Consider the following 17,360-nt stretch of genomic DNA (forward strand, 5'->3'; position numbering starts at 1 on the left):
TGGCAGATTAGAATAATGAGGCCTGCTTAAGCTGCATATCAAGCCATTAGAGACTGCAGTGTCGCCACGATGAAGTTACTAGCGAGGGTAGAGGAAGGCAGCACATACTGCTAATGGAGTGCTACTGGGACAGACAGGGCCCAGTGGAGGATGACGTGTGTGCCTATTCCACAAAAGCATGTATTTCCATGTTTTCTCAAATACCTTTTTTCCTCCAAAGAAATGTGCAATCTTGTCCATTTTATGTATGGATTGACTGATTTAAACGGCCTACAGAAGTACAGTATTGGTGCCTGGATTGTAGCATCGAAGTAAACGACATGGACGACTGTCGTTCAGGTGAATAAGCGATATCACATGATTAATCTGGACGTTTCTAAGCCTGGTATTCATTTATTTATCACAGCTTTTCCCCCCATCTTGCAGAGTCTTGCTCGAAGAGTCGTTTAGCGTGTGTGATCTCCGTAAGCCACAGTGGTTTGACATCCATATCTTTCATTAATATTTATATCAAGAAGCACTGAGAAGGATAAGTAACTGATGCTGCTGGCTCTGATCACCGATGCTGTCATTCTGCTCATTTCTTTTATTGTGTGTGTGTGTGTGATGTTTATTATCTGGCAGAGCTCTGAAAATGTCTTGCTCTCTTTCATCAATCTTTACAAGCACAATGAATGAACTCTCTTGAAAAGATGGCAGTGAATTTTAAAAAAGCGGTGCCGAGTCAATCGTCAATTTTGTCAGTCCTATACATCTAGGCTGGAGGTTAACAGATAAAAGCCCCCCACACCCACCATCACCATATGGAAGCTGAAAGAAGGAGAGGAGAGCCGTAGGAAGACGTCGGAGTTCTAGAATGCACACTAAATTTATATCTGGTTTCTTAGCAACACAGCTCTCATCTGAGACGTAATCATGCAACCACCTCTGATTAGTAGACAAGGCAGCTCGAGAAGTGAAGATAATGACGCAGCAGTTGGGAGTGACGCAGTCTTTAATTAACTTGAGCAATAAAGTGTCATATCAGAGAAAAATAAAATAATTATTACATAAAAAAAAAAAAGTGTCTTCATATCAGTTTCCCTGCCTCAGTATGCTCTTGGGAAACATCACACCTAGGCTGAAGCAGGTTTGCTAGTCATTAAAAGTAACATCTTGACGTTGTTGACAAATTTGAACTGTGATCCTGCAGTGTGTTTAATTGTTTATTTGAAATCTCACACTTTTAGGTGTAGGCCTGTATCGGGGTTTGCTATTTTGTTTGTTCTGGTATAGGATGAAATGCTGGCCTCTGAATGGGCAGCTGGCAAGTTTTCCTACAAGACTCATACATAAATTATACATGATGCATTATTTACATACATTACATACATTATGCTCATACATAAGTTATCAATCTGGCCAATAGAAAGTAAATTGTATTTGATAGCCAAGTTTACTAACCAGCCATGGAGATCTCATGGAAATGTGATCGGAAATTATTATATTTTCCTTAGGAGATGCCTGTATTCAGTATCTTGCTCAAGAGTATAACAGCAGTGCCCCCCACCTGGGATTGAACCCATAACCCTCCACTCTTCACTTCATCAGCACCCCCTTCCCCCAAGTGGATACAAGTTTCTGAACTATTCATGATCAATATTTCATGCAGTCCTCACATATGATTTCACTGTCCTGCCATTATCACACCGGCCATCCTCTGCCCCAGTGATAAAAGGCGCCAGTTTTTACAATTGACCTACAGCAGTATGAGACCCCACTGTTGAAACCCTGTTTGAACCCCAGCTTTTGTGGGATCGCGAGAAAACAGCGATCAACCCCAAAATCAGTCGACGTGGCAGAGAATGACCGCAACCGAAACTCACCCCTTCAGACGCCCGATCTCGCCTGGGACTCGATCTGGACTCTCACGTCCGGGGCCACAGGGACTGGGGCCTCCGAGCGGCGAGTCCGGGGTGTGGAGGCTGGGCTGAGCCCGCTGAGCCGCGCCTCTTTCCCCGAGTGGAGCTCCGCCGAGGCGCCGGCGTCACGGGCACAGGTGGGCCGCTCAGGCCGGTGAGGGACTCTGCGCGTCAGGCAGCGCTTTGCACCGAGACATAAACCCGGCGGCCGGTTTCTGAACATACAACACATTTTCATTCAGACCCTGAGTGTTTTGCTTCATGGCCAGCTGCTCTGAGACCCGTGCAGTCTGCGTGTGAGAGACCGTGCGCATTGTGTGCGCTGTGAGAGGCCAGTGTATCAGCTACACGGAGCACATGTCTCACGGTACGTGGGCTCTTTTGGATTTTATTTTGCCATTCAGTGTGCTTTATAAATATACACTTTAAATGTAGCTTTTGCAACGTAATAAAAGTGGTCTGTTTTAATGGTGTTTCTGTTGGATGTCGCACTGTTGTTGTCCTCGCCTGCTTTGGCGTTTGCGCGCACAGGGGGAGTCGTGCGGTCGGGCTGTGCAGGCAGGGCTGGCTGAGGGTTGAGCTCACGGCTGGGGGTCGGTGCTGTCCAGACCGCAGCTCTAGACCTTAAAGTTCATCTGTCTGCTCTGTCCCTGGACTGCATTACGTCTCTACAGAGCAGCTTCACTGTGTTCGTTAAAAAGAGTTAACTCAAATGAAAACAGTAGAATATATGGTTATGTATGATAGGGATCAGGTGAGTATGGTTTTGTAGCATTTTGGATATAGGTGTATCTGTGGTCCATTTGGTCTCATCCAGAGTGGTCTTCACTGATGGATTGTGGGGGGCTCGGTCTTTTCCATCCTTCTTTCTCTAGATTCCCTACGTGTGATGGCCAGGTTTTGTTTTTAAGCCCGACACCCCCTGTGGCTATTCTAGTCTTTGGATGAGTACTCATGACTGAGAAGGAGGATTGGTCTGTGACTTGTAACATTGCATGGGTCTTTTCCAGGTTTGTGGATCATTGTGACAACTGCAGATTTCCAGGGAATGGGAAAGTGACCATGGGTAAGACGTGAGGTGAAAAAGTTAAGGAGGAGATGAAGGTATTCATCAGGTGCTTGCTTGATGAGTGTACTGTCAATATTGTGTTCCCCAGGTGCTTTGTTTTTCTCTTTTTTTCAGATGAATCTTTGGTTCTTCAGCGGTGACATGTCAGGTAAGAAGGTGGGCTACAGGTGTCGGGAGAGACTTATCTGTTGAGTGTGAGGTAGGTATTGTTTTCTGCATTTCTTTGTATATAATATTGGTCAAAGTGTGGATCATTAAGCAGTGACTTTATAACAGTAAGTGATTGGAAAACATAAATGCCTTGAATCATACTAATTCAATACCTTTAATAGAAGTTGATACGTGGCGAGACACTCACTCTGGTTCTGATACTGAACGGTGGGGCTGTGGGCTTGGATGGTTGCGGCTTTAATCTTTGTGTATTGTATTCTTTAGTGACATTGACAACAAAATAATAAAAAATAATAATAATTGAGAATTAATCCTACTGTTGTGAATTCAACAAACCACATTTTGCACACACACACACACAATACATCTATTGCAGATCACCATTTAACCAATGCTCTGTTTAATGGTTTGTAAAATGGGTCCCCATCTTTCACAATCTGCTCGTTTGCAATGACTGTTGGCAGATGTGTCTTCATTGGGTTGGCCAGATTTCCTAGGCAATTAACAAATATGCCTGGTTTGGAACTGAAATTAGGCTAATATCTATCCATTCAAATAATAAAAGCTGATTGTTTTGTAGGATCCTATTTCTTAGGCTTACTGATCATTTTAGCCCCCCCCCCCAAAGAAAAATAAGCTAAACAAACAAAACAAAACAAAGCAAACCCATACCCAACACAAACTCACTTATTCTCACCAATTTTAAGTTACACTGCATATCTTAAATAACTTATATCTCAGACAAAGTGACTTCTTAAAGCTGTCTGTGTAGTGGTGTATATCATTGAAGCCATCATAAACCGCTTTTGTCCTGTTGTGCACAATTTATAAAATAAAAATAAAATGAAGAGTAGTTTCCCTACATCAAATGTCTGTTTCTTATGACAACTTGTGCATTTCTGAAGAGATTTCCATTCGTCTCCACAAGTGGCTGCTTTGAGTGAGGCCGCGGCGCAGCCTAGTGCATTAAGACATGGCAGTTAATCTCTAACAGTTGTCCTAGTTTATGCTTAATTTGCTGACTGCTCTCCTTTGCTTCATAATGCAATCTGCTGAACTCACAGATACGCCATGAGAGTAAACACATTAAACGGACTGCATTGATGTGAAATTATTGTGGTTTGCACAACAACAAAGTTCAGGTACTTCTTAAGGATTGATCTCTACTCTGCTTAAGGGTCTTGATCTATCGTTTCGTTGTTTTAATAGATGCTAGCTGTCTGTCTGAACCTTTTAGATGTGAAGATGCTTACTGATTTATTAGTTGTACACTAAAAACACATTATGTAGTTACATCATATATACAGTGACTGAGTGAGTGTGTGTGGGTATTATTCATTATATCAGAGTTTAACTTCAGAGAGTCAAAATATGTACAGTACTGTGCAAACATTTCAGGCAGGTGTGAAAAAATGCTGTAAAGTAAGAATGCTTTCAAAAAGAAAAGAAAAAAATTGGGTGGTCACACCAAATATGGATTTGATTTAGATTTTTCTTCTGTTCAGTCACTTTGCATTTAGTTAATTGATAAATATAATCTATAAACATGTCTAGCATTTTTTCACACCTGCCTATAACTTTTGCATAGTACTGTATAACCTAAAGCCAGGCCTAAAGGTTTTCAAATTGATTGTTGTATACAGAACTTTGCTATATACACTCACCTAAAGGATTATTAGGAACACCTGTTCAATTTCTCATTAATGCAATTATCTAACCAACCAATCACATGGCAGTTGCTTCAATGCATTTAGGGGTGTGGTCCTGGTCAAGACAATCTCCTGAACTCCAAACTGAATGTCTGAATGGGAAAGAAAGGTGATTTAAGCAATTTTGAGCGTGGCATGGTTGTTGGTGCCAGACGGGCCGGTCTGAGTATTTCACAATCTGCTCAGTTACTGGGATTTTCACGCACAACCATTTCTAGGGTTTACAAAGAATGGTGTGAAAAGGGAAAAACATCCAGTATGCGGCAGTCCTGTGGGCAAAAATGCCTTGTTGATGGTAGAGGTCAGAGGAGAATGGGCCGACTGATTCAAGCTGATTGAAGAGCAACTTTGACTGAAATAACCACTCGTTACAACCGAGGTATGCAGCAAAGCATTTGTGAAGCCACAACACGTACAACCTTGAGGCGGATGGGCTACAACAGCAGAAGACCCCACCGGGTACCACTCATCTCCACTACAAATAGGAAAAAGAGGCTACAATTTGCACAAGCTCACCAAAATTGGACAGTTGAAGACTGGAAATATGTTACCTGGTCTGATGAGTCTCGATTTCTGTTGAGACATTCAGATGGTAGAGTCAGAATTTGGCGTAAACAGAATGAGAACATGGATCCATCATGCCTTGTTACCACTGTGCAGGCTGGTGGTGGTGGTGTAATGGTGTGGGGGATGTTTTCTTGGCACACTTTAGGCCCCTTAGTGCCAATTGGGCATCGTTTAAATGCCACGGCCTACCTGAGCATTGTTTCTGACCATGTCCATCCCTTTATGACCACCATGTACCCATCCTCTGATGGCTACTTCCAGCAGGATAATGCACCATGTCACAAAGGTCGATTCATTTCAAATTGGTTTCTTGAACATGACAATGAGTTCACTGTACTAAACTGGCCCCCACAGTCACCAGATCTCAACCCAATAGAGCATCTTTGGGATGTGGTGGAACGGGAGCTTCGTGCCCTGGATGTGCATCCCACAAATCTCCATCAACTGCAAGATGCTATCCTATCAATATGGGCCAACATTTCTAAAGAATGCTTTCAGCACCTTGTTGAATCAATGCCACGTAGAATGAAGGCAGTTCTGAAGGCGAAAGGGGGTCAAACACAGTATTAGTATGGTGTTCCTAATAATCCTTTAGGTGAGTGTATATGACACACTAAGAGCTCCTCTGGTGAAGGTGAAAGAAATAAGATGGCAACTCTTTATTCAGTGAAGGTCCATGAACACAGATCGACCTTCACATATAACATTAAGAAAATGTTATTTAATGTTATTCAGAGTAGGCGAGAAAGAGGCTAATTATATATTTATATACATGAACAGGGAATACTCTGACATGATTCATGCTTTCAACAGATAGATTCTGTTAACATAATATATACATTGCAGTATGTGTATCAGTAAACACAACCAGCGGAGATTAATGCAAAGTCAGTGGGAATAAAAGAGTATTCTGGATGGAAAGAACATTCCATAAAATGCAGTTTGATATATGACTTCATCCTCTAACACACCTTCCCTTGATAATACCCAGTGTAAATCCAATTAAGGGATTTCTGACCATCCTTAATTTATTAACTTTTGATATACTTTCTACTTTGATTTAATTACATCCATTTGTATAATCCATGTTAAAGGTTATCACTGTGTATTGAGTTACCAGGGTCACCAAAAGCAAAGCACAATCCAAACCCCAACGTGCTCTTGCACAACTTGATAAAAGTTTAAGGACGGGACTGGAATGTATTGATTAAATCCTGAAGGAAGGAGCAACAACATTAGGGAGTATGTATAGCAATCTGCAGTCTACGAATAACTTTTTCACCTCTGTGCTGCATTGCTTGTAAGCCCCTGCTACTATTATATAAGTTCAATTATATAAATTGTAACAATGCCAAACTTCACATTGAAGTTCTCTGGTGAAATGGTTTTGAGATTTAATAATTCTGTACATCTGTGGCCGCCCTTTCAGTTTATTTACTCTGCCTCAGGTATACCTGTCAGTTACTGCCTGAGTGAGAAGATTAGGGTCAAACCTGGGCAACAGGGAGAGGAATGTATGGCAGGTGTCAAATTGAGAAGACCGAAGGACTGCGTTTTTTCAGCCTGTCACAGACTATTATGTGGAGGCGAGGTGCTCCACTTCTGTGGAATTGCCAGTGGTCCATGAGTTTTAGAAACATGCTGAAGTGCCTGACATTAGCTAAAGGGCACAGGGCAAGTTTGAATGCATCATGAGTTTTGTCAGAAGACCTGACAGCAAATCGGGTGGCGGACGACTCTATCTGCAAGAAGAGAGAGAGCTGGCGTCAAAAAGTGCAGAAACAGTCCATGAGCAAGCCTGTGGTGAACTTGAGGAGATGCGATTAGTAGGATATTAGAATGCACAACAACCCTCTGTGCTCTTGTACATGGGAATGCATTTAGGCTGAAACATGTTTTTCCTTAGCAGTGTGAAGTGTGGAAAATCTAACAAAAAATAAATTATGAATTCGGTTCTTTTTTTGTTAAATTTGATCTGATTCCTCTTACTTTTGAGAATTTATATTTGTATTACCATAATTTATATATATATATATATATACACGTTTGGAAGGAATAGACCCACTGATAACTTTGGTTGTCTTTCAATTCGAGAACACATGGTACCTCATACAAAACATTTCTCTATCAAAGCTGCCTATAGGCCCGATCGTGTGTCACACAAACAGCCCCTTCCTGTCTCCACTTTGTGTAAATGATGACACACGAACCGGAACTTCCTCTTTGCCTTTTCACCTTGGGGACCTCTGGACATGACATTAAATATGAGTATGATGGAAACTTCTGTGAAGGCTGATGTGTTATTGATCTAAATTGATTACCCTTAAGTAATTTAGGCACCAATGACATAATCAGCACAAACTTGCCTTTTGTGGACCTATCAGCATGGCATTATATGGAAAACTTATTTATATGGAAGATCTTCCATGTTAAATGGCTTTGGATTGGCTCCGGACAGTTGGCTAATGATGTAACTGAGATGGCACTTGTAGAATGCAGTTTGCTTATTAATAGACTATAGAGATAAGGGAGAAGCAACATTTAACAGCACCAATCTGGGAGCATAAAGGGTTGCTACACCCTTGTCAGAAATGCAACAAGACACCCAGCTCTCATATTGACTTTTCCTTGTTGATGATGCATGCAGTGCAACCGTCTTGATTTGTGTTTGGTTTTATGTTGATTTATTATCCTGCCAACCAAATCTCTTTAAAATGAGTTTACCTTTATTCCACAGCTGTTAATGCCAGTTGTCACATCTATTAGGATTTAGTTTCCAAATTCAGACACCGGGAGATTATTCATGTGGTAGAGATTGAGACTCATGTTGCAAACAATTGCTTTCAGTTTCGAGTAAAGACCTGATTTGTTTGCTTTCCCCCGAGTCTTTTGTTTGTAGATCCTCTTCTCTCAAATAGGGATTTAATTTGTTTTCATTTCATATTATGTAGTCCCCACTTCAGATCCTTATTATTGCACTCATTTCTGTGACTAGCTCACATGTTGTATTTAAATATTACATTACAAAAAAAATTAAAAGCAACAGACACAGCATCAAAAACTATGCTAATTCAAGCATGGAAAAACAATCTTCTCATATCATTATGTCTTTTCATAAGAGCTGTTGAAATTGAGTTTAAATGTGCATCTCTTCCAAAAGATTAGCATGTCCAGAACTAAGCTCGTTTTAGGAAGAAAAAGCACAAATTTTATGGTTCTATTTGCCTGGGTTTTATTCACGTAGTCATGTAAGGCGCCTCAACACCTTCCATTTTCTCCAGCAACATGCAAGAATTAGGGATTTTATCTAGTTAAGCTATGCTAAAATTAAACAAGAAAATAGACAAATTAAATGAGTGTAGTTCAAACAATATATTCGGTATTCAAAAGTTACAATAGCATTTTTGTATGGTCTTTTTTAATTTTGTCAACAATTATAATTCTTTTCCTGGGATACTGCCTCTGTGACAAATATATACAAAGCCCTGACAGTAACTAACTAAATTCAAATGATATATTGTGAGTGAAGCAATAGAAGCTGAAATTATAATTGTGAAATACATACAGCTGTATTTTAAGACTTCATTATTGCCATTGGGGAAAGAAATGCAATAATATTTCTCCAACATGACTTTACCCAGTCTGAATTCTTGAGGAAGATCTTGTACACCAACACTCTGGTTAAATACATTCTCAGATGTTCCTCCTTTAGGATTTAGAGCATTAGTACTTCTCATTATATTACTTATCACACTTAAATCTTGAATCTTTTATATTAATTATGTTTCTAGTTTCACCAGTCCCATAGGTGGGAAGTAGTATGTTTGGAACTGTTTAAATTAGTCCCACACTATTGCCACTGTACCGGCAAGGGCTGATACCTTATTAGTGTGGTCCCACTTTCTGAAATGAGATGGTAATGGAGGAGCAATATTAAGGTACTCTGCTGTTGTCTGACACAGTTGAGGAGATTCCTGCTGCGCAATGTTGAGCTCTGAGAAGTTTAAACTACATCAAGCTAAGGTGACTGCAGTGAAAAGACTTGGACAAAAGTCTGCAAATACTGTGCCATACAGCTATGTATGTATCCACGTATCTACCTATATATATAAATGCACCCACAATTAGGTCTAAAGTTAGTATTGTAACTTATAATGATCTTATTCTTGTTGTGTGTTGGATAGAGAGTGCCCTTTTTACAATTAACATATACACCCTACGAATGTGGTTAGTAAAATCATTATAAATGGTTCACAAATGATCCAGAAATATATATAGTATTAGAAGCAAAGCCTGCTTATCAAAGTTTTAATAATCATGAGGTTATAAAAACAGATTTCAGATGATTACAGGATTACGGGATACTGGGACATCAAAAGCTGATCTGATTATTTGGTATGCTCTTGGAGGAGACAAGGCTACTAGCTACTGTGATGAATAAAACTGGAAACCGAAGAACAGCTGCAACACTTTGTATTGATTAAGCGGTGGTGGTTGGGAGGAAATGAAAGGAACTGCATCACCTGGCAAGAGAGGAAAGGAGCTGTTGAGACATCCTAATCAAATACTCTGTGGCTTGTCATTCACTCTATGGTCAATTATTCTACAGCTTGTCATTCACTCTTCAGTCAATTACTCGAAGGCTTGTCAATCATGTAGTAGTTTTCCACTGAATACATAATTAGAGTAACTTGGCCCAGAACTACACTTGGAAATCGGAGCTTAAGCTCTTCCGTGTCCTTCATATTGAACTCTTCCCAGTAAATTACATCCAAATAATGAAATAATACATTCCTGCCACTCAACAGGAAATAAGCAAGCATAAGCAAGCACACATGTTATTCTGCTGTCTGCTGTCCTTGGTGCTAAAGGTGAAGGTATTCATGCGGTCTGTCACAAGACCCTCCTCTCTACACAGTATCTTTTATTCTATTTTTTCTCATTCATTATATCTAGGAGGATGAAATCACTCCAATATCCCAGGGACTGAAATTGGGTTTTAAGTTTCCTCAATTCCCATTCGTATCCTTTCCCCAGATGTGTAGTAATCTCTATATTACTTTATTTCCATTTAATGGAAAATGTAAAAAATGTTCCTGTTATTGCAGTTTTTCTCTGGTGTGAATGTTAGTATGTTTAGAAGGGCTCACCACAAATCTGCACAAAAGTATTTGCATTCAGAAGCAAATACAGGTATGTTATTAAAACAACAAGCATTTTTTAAATTAGACGTAACATTGTATCAAAATGTGCCACCATGTAAGTAACATGGACAGATTGGCAGCAAGATCAAATAACATGGGGGTTGATTGATTAATTTCATCAGTGGGGTTTCAAATTAGTTTTACTTCTCCATGTAAGGCACATTTATAAAAGTCACTATTTACAGTGGTGTGGGTTTTCATTTCTGGATTGTGAGCTGTGTGTACATGTGAAAAACATCCTTAGGGGGTCGGGGGAACTCATTGTAATAAAAGAAAAAAACATTTTCTTCACCTCCCTCCAGGGAACAAATTACTTCAGCCATTTCAGTTCCACTGGACCCAGGGCTCCTTGCTATTATATGACACTGAGAGAAAAAGCTCCATGTGGGACTGCTGCAAATGTCTACATTACATTTGTGACAATTGGATTAGCAGGCTTGCCAACTCGAATTTGAAGTAAAATACAAATTAAATGCAATAATTCCATTTTTTTTAATTCCTCAAATACCATGAAAAATTTAGATTTCAAATTTAAACTGCTGTATTTGTATCTATTTGTTTTTGCTCTGTTTATTTGCACATGTATTTTATTATTGTAGGTAACTTCACAAAGTCACAAAACAGGAGATGCTACTCAAGAGTGACAAGAAACTGTCAATGTTAGCAATACAGTACCTGGTTTATAATACATACCTTAGTAAAAGCCCTTTCTCAGTTGGAAATACAGCTTTAATTTGGGAGTTTCTTTTTCTGTCCTACTTAAGCCCATCAAACTGTGCAATACCCATTGACTATGACACCATTTTATTTAGTGGCCATGAATAATACTTTGAAATACAAATTTAGAGGTTTGGCCAATCTATATCAGTCAGCTCACAACGATTACAAGTTTAATATTTTGCTATTTTGCCCACTGTAAGATGCCCACTTGAAAATCTCAAATGATCACACCGCATTCAATCTGAAAATTGTATATTGCCTTCATGTCACTGCAATGCACTGATAAAAGCTTAGAGTTGTGTTTTGTATCCCCCATGCTTTAGAATGTCTTATGAGATATTTTATAGTACTGGCATTTCTGATGCAAACATGAGGAAAGTACTGAAGTGCCCAGTTGTGAGAAGTCTTCAGAAAAGTCCTTGAGGCATAACGCTGTGCCCTGCTTAAAGTGCTTTCTTTCAGATAGACATCTGCTCCTTAATATTTTTGCTTTGGTAATACAGCCCAAATATTGGAACTTAATTACTATCTGAAGGTTTTCAAATTACCATCTGAATATCAGAGGAAAGGGGTTGGTGACTTTCTGTTAAATTATGTTTAAAACACATCCAAAATAGTCCCATGCTGCTGATGAGGACCTGAATTCAAGGCTTTGCTTTTGTATTGTCTTGGCTAACACTGAAGACTAGAGGTATAAGACAAGATCAGCTTTCAATTCTACTATCTGTTTTTGCATATGCTGTGCATTTCATGAAGAAATAAATAAACTGTTTTATTGATATATATATATATATATATATATATATATATATATATATATATATATATTCAGTACAGGGTTCTCCCACTAAACTATGGACAAAGATATGATATCCAGAAGTTCAAGGAGATTGTGGCTTGGGGTGTCATTCATTCATTGTTTGAAGAGTGTGAGATTTTTTTGCAATCCTAGAGATGTCACTGGACCTCTTTGCACGGAGGGCTGCCCTGCGATCTGCACTCTTATTGAAACTGAACGAGAAGATTTATATATACATACATATATATATATATATATATAAGATTCTAATATATCATGCTATCCCTTTGAATGTTTACACAGTGTGTGTGTGTCTGTGTGGTTGGGGAGTAAAAAAATACTCCTGTGCATTTAAATGAACACCTTGTTTGACTGCCTTATAAGCATCTTAAACCACACAGAAAAATGGCCAATCATGTTGTACAGTCTTACAAATGTGTGTCTCCCCCCACTCTTGGTGATTTGTGATGTTTCACATATTCATTTTAAACTTAGCCCAGTTAATGCCTGAATCGTCATTCCCATGTAAAAAAAATATTCTTTATTTCAGCATCAGTGGGCGCTGCTGTAATATGTTCAGAACCTCTGCCCTCCTTTTCTTTTCCCACAGCATCCCAGCATTTCTCACTCTCTCTCTCGCTCACTCTCTCTCTCTCTCTCTCTCTCTCTCTCTCTCTCTCTCTCTCTCTCTCTCTCTCTCTCTCTCTCTCTCTCTCTCCTGTTCTATAAATTCTCTGTTCCCAGAGAAGGCTTTCTGTGCCTGGCAATAGAGAGAGACTCTGAGGGAGGCATACTTCAGCCGGCAAGCTCTCTGACTCTCTCCTCCTCTCTCCCTCGCTCTCACACACACACATAAGCACACACAAGAGGATCTTTCTACCTGACTCCTCTTCTGCTGAAATCACTCAAAGCCACCCACCAAAACTGAACCGGCAAAGAAGCACAAGGAGAAATACTGCAGTAGGCAAGCAGCCGTTTCTGCTTTTCTTATCTTCACATCTGTTTGTTTATTAATTTATAATTTAGTTATTTATTATTTTATTTAAAACATTTTCTCCAAGCTTGATTTTATCATGAACCTGCCTTCCGCTTGTTGCTAAGGAAAGTAAAATAAAGAGGAGTGGACAAGGCACTATTTTGTTGCTAAGGTAATGAATGCTTCATTAAGCAGTTGCGAAATGTGTCAAAAATATTGAATTACACGGCTAAGCTTAAGAGGGGGGAGATGTGTTGTTTTTGCATGCCTGTTTATTTGCAGGGATCATTTCTCTTTTGCAGGGTTAGAGATTTAGTCTCAGTGCAGCAGTGGTGGTATCTAGCTCAATTTAAACTGTTGTATCTTGCTGTCTTTAAAACCAGAAGTGATCATTTTTAGAAAATGCTGTACAAATGACTCTGACTACATATGATGATGCATGCAATGCGTTTTTGAGTGAGTCTGCTTTGATAACAAATGTTCTAATTAAATACTGTTGTAAACACGTCTTTGAGACTTTTCTATATATGAACATATTATATACTGGTGCTGGTATGAATTAACATTCTTGATACTTTTAAAGACAAGACATTTGCGAAGAAGCGGGTTCACGTCCTTTGCAGAAACTCTGGGTCTTGTGTGTGTGCTGTCAGTTTCTGAGATGCTGGGAATTCAGTGGCTTTGGGAGAACCTGGTATAGATTTAGGCTTAATCCTTAATCCAGTGAGTACCTATTGACTTCAGTACAAGGCTACCTCAGTTTGTGTGCATTTAAATCTGATGTACACTACTGTGTGTTTCTTTTTTTCTTTTGTTAATAATGTAGGTATCTAATTATTGACTCTGTGCTAGTACACATAACAGATTAACAGATTACAGAGTACACATAACAGATTAAGAGGCTGTTCTTGAACACCACTTGTTTCTAGTGAACAACCAGTGTGTTTATGAGAAATCATCTCTTTCAGGGCACTTGTCTTTAGACCTTGTTTTTATGTTCTCTCAATTATTAAGCGGTTTGACTATGCAATAGCAGTACACAATGCGTTGCATGCCATTGACGCAGTTTATAGGTATATTGTTGATGAGTTTAATTACACAAGGAGCAATTACAGCGCCTGCAAAGAAGCCTGCTGTTTTTAACAAGTCAATCCAGCACAGGTGAAAAGATGAGACACCGACTCTGCCTGGCAGCCTTTTCTCAAATCCAAGCCTGATTAAAGAAAGTGAGACGTATAACATTTCATGTACTGCATTGTACTATTAAAGTGTGAATCACGGTTCAGCTTTTGGAAATGGATTTTCACTCAACTTTAGAAGGGTTTCCACAGACGTATACATGTCTTTTCCCGCAGCGTTAACAATTTTCACAAAGTGCCTGCTTTTGTACAGATACTGGACAGCTGGTGTAGTTCTGTTATTGCCCTATAATAAGCTCAAATCATTTTCCATGTAGAGCAAAGGTATCCATTCAAATGGGGGTTGAATATCCATCAAATTATAAGTTAGTCCATTGGAAACACACTTTTTTTGACAGTTGCATATACAATAAATGTTTGCCTAGTCTTTTATTATGGAATAGCAGACAAATCAACAAGCTACGTGTTTTTTTCTGTAAATTGAGCTGGAAATGAAACATCAGTTAGGAAGGAACCCACTTGCATAGCTTGACACTCTTGGGCTGGCATTAAAAGTGTACCCCAGTAGAGAATATCCTTTTTGCTGGTGCATTTTTTAGTTTTTATGTATAGCACATATAGTCAAAAACGTTCTATATAATACTAATTTATGATATATACATTATATTTATATAATGAGTGATGACCTATGAAACACTGCCTTGTTTGCATTAATGACCTTAACATCTTGTCTCTGATTGTAACACATTAAATAAGTTTAGCAGGTTGGCTTTTTTGTACTCTTTTGTATCCTTGAAGAATCAGATTCTTGGAAGTGAATTAATTTATAACCACATTAATAGTGCCTTAATGGGTTGTTATAAATCCTACTAGTGTATAGAATGTTTATTAACTTCTGTTTGTGTAGCCTTACTATGAAGGATTATCCTTTTCTGTGATTAAAAAAATATATATAATGTCTGAACTGGGCTATATAACACACTCCAATTACAAACTTCGGTCATGGGCACACAGACTGAAAACATGCTGGATAGAGGACTGGGACAGCTGCACATTTTAAAATGAAAAAACTACTTCAATGTACCAATGATAAGCTCTGAGTGGACACAGAATAACACCCCTCCCCCGCTCTGTGGACCATATTTAGTGATTGGCAAAATCAAGACTCCCGCTGTGCTTCACTGAAGAGTTGAGAATCCGGAGAGGGATTGTTTTAAATATATCTGTAGGAATAATAGTTCAAAATACACACACAGACCAGACCTACGTGAAGCACATGACAATAAGCCATAAGTAGATTCAGGCCAGGTGTTAACGTTTGACAAGTGCTTACGGATCAATGAATTGGCCACCAGATGATCGTTTGTAACCTTTGTATGTCTGTATGACTTAGCATAAAAAACTGATGGTAACACAAACAGATCTAGGGGACACTGCTAAAGGAAGATGTGAGTCCTGGTTCATTAGGGCAAATTCATCATCCTTCAATGAATGCCTTGAGATGAGATCAATAAGAATGGGCTGTACAAGTCTGCAGTGGTTTTCAACCTTTCTAACATTTAGCCTAAGAGCAGGCAGTGGGCTGGGAGCAGGCTGCAGGAAGTTGTGTTGTGTTGTGTGTAGGAAGTACATAGTGACGTTCTTGTTTCAAATTCATGCAGTGGTGTTACTGTCTCTGCGGGTTTGCAGCCCAATGCTTTTATAGAAATATACATGTAAATCATCACCATCACCCTCAGCCTATATTGATCCACTGCTGGATGAAGGCCTCCCCAAGATGTTTCCACTTGCTTTGATCTATACCTTTTTTTTCCCATGTCACGCCTGCACACTTTATCATTTCATCTTTTATGTGGTCTTTTTTCATCTCTTGGGATCCATTCCATAGCTGCCTTTGTCCATCTTTGATCTGTTCTTCTTGCAATGTGTCAATTCGGATCCATGGATTTTTCTGTCTCATTGTTATTCCAAGCATACATCTCTAATTTCATTGAGTGGGGTGCTCTCCCATCGTTGCGGCTTCACTTATACTGTGAACTCTGCCTACTACTGGTCTTTCTTGACTTACGGGACTGCAAATTGATGTATCTTTGCTAGAACAAAACGTGACGCAGGGCAGCACGTGGTTTGATTGCTTTCCTGGATATGGACACCCAAGGATACTTGATTTGTCAACAGTCATAACTCGGCAAGCTTGTTGAGCACAGAGTACTTGAGCTTTAATAATAACAGTGAATTGGAAAAATGGGTTAGGCTGCCCTTCAGTAAAGCAGTGTTACATGCCAAGAGTAAAGAAGCAGTTTTTATACTCAGCACAGAGAGGGTATACTCCTGAGCTGCAAGTAACCACTGCGTTCAAGCATCTTCTCAGTTGGATGTAGCTCTTTATAGTATTAGATAGTATCTGTAGTATTTTGCACTGTTTCAGCTTTCCTTGATGGAAATAGTGACCCATTTATACAGATGTTTTTTTCCAGGAGCAATAGGTACAATGCCTTGCTCAAGGGTACAACAGCAGTGTCCCCCACCTGGGACTGAACCCACAATCCTCCTCTCCAGAGTCAAGAGCCCTACTCCAAACAGCTGCAAATAACAGTATAATGTCCACAGGAAGGCAATGTACCCAGGCTGCTCCTCACGTCAAGCTCAGTCTCGTTTGCCTGGGAGTCTTCTCTTCTTCCTTGACCTGCTCCAACAATGTATTAGCATGCTAAATAGAGCTCGCTTCCAGATTGAATTCAGGGCTGACACTTTTCCAGTATAATTTCAGGCTCTGTATTCAATAAACATTTGCCACAGAAACTGTGTTATCAATATTTTGGCAACTGTTGACACCTCAAGGGAGAGAGCTGCAGCACACAAAGGTATAATTTTGAAATGTCATCTAATACAGTTTAATGTTAGAATGTTAAATGGTTTCCTCAGTCATGAGCATGTGTTTCTATATAACGGGCTCATGAACGACTAGAATTCACACTAATTCAACCGAGTTAAGATAGGGGGATGTCAGCCTTTGACGGCCATTCTTCAGAAATCAGTCCTTTTTTCTTTTTCAGGAGCCCTAGTGCAGATTTCAGTCATATGTGCCAACTATTCCATGTTAGC

At 39.4% G+C, this 17,360-nt stretch overlaps 1 protein-coding gene across 2 annotated transcripts in view; it reads left to right on the forward strand.

Annotated features, from left to right (window-relative positions):
• The first annotated feature begins 12,917 nt into the window (after positions 1–12,917).
• rgs6 (regulator of G protein signaling 6) overlaps positions 12,918–17,360 on the forward strand; it is a 90,906-nt gene continuing 86,463 nt past the window's right edge. For both annotated transcript variants that reach the window (XM_066694325.1, XM_066694326.1), the window contains exon 1: positions 12,918–13,288. The gene's annotated coding sequence lies outside the window, so the exon portion shown is untranslated. The remainder of the gene's footprint in view (positions 13,289–17,360) is intronic.

Source organism: Amia ocellicauda, chromosome 21, assembly GCF_036373705.1.
Source record: "Amia ocellicauda isolate fAmiCal2 chromosome 21, fAmiCal2.hap1, whole genome shotgun sequence".
Taxonomy (NCBI): Eukaryota; Metazoa; Chordata; class Actinopteri; order Amiiformes; family Amiidae; genus Amia; species Amia ocellicauda.